This window comes from Pteropus vampyrus, unplaced genomic scaffold (assembly GCF_000151845.1).
Source record: "Pteropus vampyrus isolate Shadow unplaced genomic scaffold, Pvam_2.0 Scaffold272, whole genome shotgun sequence".
Classification (NCBI taxonomy): Eukaryota; Metazoa; Chordata; class Mammalia; order Chiroptera; family Pteropodidae; genus Pteropus; species Pteropus vampyrus.
In genome coordinates, this window is record NW_011889053.1 from 650,621 (window position 1) to 652,778 (window position 2,158).

At 36.7% G+C, this 2,158-nt stretch overlaps 1 protein-coding gene and 1 pseudogene across 1 annotated transcript in view; one reads left to right on the top strand and one right to left on the bottom strand.

The window, feature by feature from the left end:
* The window catches only part of ATP8A2 (ATPase phospholipid transporting 8A2), a 390,044-nt gene that overhangs the window by 228,655 nt on the left and 159,231 nt on the right, over positions 1–2,158 (top strand). The gene's annotated exons all lie outside the window — the stretch shown is intronic.
* Positions 1,560–2,158, bottom strand: part of LOC105302438 — an 8,854-nt pseudogene continuing 8,255 nt past the window's right edge.

The window sequence follows — 2,158 nt, forward strand, 5'->3', positions numbered from 1 at the left end:
AAAAAAAAAAAAAGGGTCACACCTTGCCCAGGCGACAGGTACCGCATGGCTGATGGGGATGGAGGACAGCATCCAAACTCTGCTGCCTTCTGTAGACCCTGGTCTGGGGAGCCAGGCATTCAATCTCACTGTCAATGAGTTAATAGCATTGCTTTGTTGGTTATAAAACACATATTCTTAAATATTTGCCATAGGTCCTGTCCATAAATGAAATGATCTTCTGCATATTTCTGCTACCCTTTCCATAATAATCCCCACCCCCCGCCACTGCTCCAACCCCAGGAGGTTGGGAACAGTTGTGTCATTAATGAACGATAGCAGGTCCTACTCAGTGACCCCCAAATGAAAGGCTCATTATTTCATTACTGGTCTCCAGAGCTATTTGGTCCCCTAACACCGTAGCACAGGATCTGGGCCGAAGAGTCTTAGCCTTGAACTATAAAAAAAATATAAGTAGTCCTGAACGCAATTTGGAGCGATTATGTTCTATTGTGCCAAGAATTTCTTATTAAAAATCAATTTAATTGTGCATACGCCATCTGGTCGGTATTATGATCTTTTATGTGAGGGAAACACGATTTTGAATTTACCTGACGTTCCATAGTTTGAACGTGTAATCTTGCAGAAATGGAGTCATTTTGTAGCACAGAAAGATTAGTAATTAAAGAAACTTTAAAAATGTTTACCAGACTTGCCTTTACTAATTTTTGTGACCTTTCGGCTGTAAGATTCAATTTCTTGCATCATTTGGGGTTTTAATGGAAAAGAAAATGCTAAAGTGAGAAATTTATATGTGGCCATCATGTGCTACATTTAATTGCATGTAAAATTTCTGTTTCATACTTTTCAGATTCTAATTCTTTTCACATAACTTAGCTTGTCACATTAGCATTAATTTGCGTTGTTTTTTTATTCAAAAAATTTGGATAATGAAAGCCGAGAGGTTTATTTTTGATTGTCTACTGAGTCTGTTTCAACCATATTAGCAAAAGATTGGAATATTTTTGCTCAGAGTCTTAAACAGGAAAGTGCTTCAAACCAGACCGATTGCATTTTGTTGTGCAAAATGGGGAAGATTTTTGCAGCTTGCTTTTCAGAACAGTTTATTCCCTAATTTATCTATTCTTTTGACCGAACTCCTCTTGAGAATTTTATTAACATTTAATAATAGTAAATCATTCGACTCTTTCAGTCTTTGTGAAGTTTTTGTCTTAAAGATGAAATTTATTTTAAAAGCCCTCTTAGAAGCCAATCAGACACGAATAAACTTTTATAAGGAGCTCTCGAACAAATCTTTTTAATATCTGTCTTTTTCCTTGAGACGACAATAGCATCACTGTGATAGTATTAGGTTTTCCTTTTATTCAAATAAACTGTTTCCAAGCCTGATGATGATTAGCAAATCTTGATTTTTATTACTCTGCTAAGACAAGATAGAAAAAAAGATAGTGAAAAATTATTTGGTGCTAAGTATTCTGATGCTCAAATCGTAAAAGTAATCTTTAGTCCCAACTAAACTTAATACTCCAAGATTTTTTTTTAAATTGTAATGATAGTTACTATATATGTATAATTCTAATCACTAGGTTCTTCTCTTTAGTGAAATATGCTCTTTTCTTTATCCTTGGGCATCCTGAACCATCTGACACTGACGGACCCCCTGAACTGGGATTCAACGTTTTTTTTTTTGTTGTTCTTCAGTTGGGCTTGTTGGGAATCTGTGGCCTGACAGGCTGTCAAGAACAAGATCATCCCCTTCCTCTTCCCTTTCTTCTACTTTAGTTTCTTCTTCTGGTTCAGGAATTTTCTTCTTTTCTCTTTCTTCGTTGGAGGTTCACGTTCTCCAAGCATCTTTTTTCCGACAGGCGTAACTTCAGGGTCCGCTTTCCCCACGTCCATGACACTCAGATTTATCAGAGCAGTTTTGCCTTCGGATGAGCTCAGCTGCTCGCCCCACAGCGATGCTTGCTGTTATCACTACCAAATAACTCTTCGCTGTTTATCGCCCTGGTACAGTTTTGTGCAGAGTCCTAAATCAAAAAGAAAATAAACGCAACCCCTTTACTCTCCCTGGTATCTGTATTTTTCATTATGGTAACCTTATTTTTTTTCTAGGTTGTAGAATCTAACTATATTCTTAATATTCTTTTAAAGAATC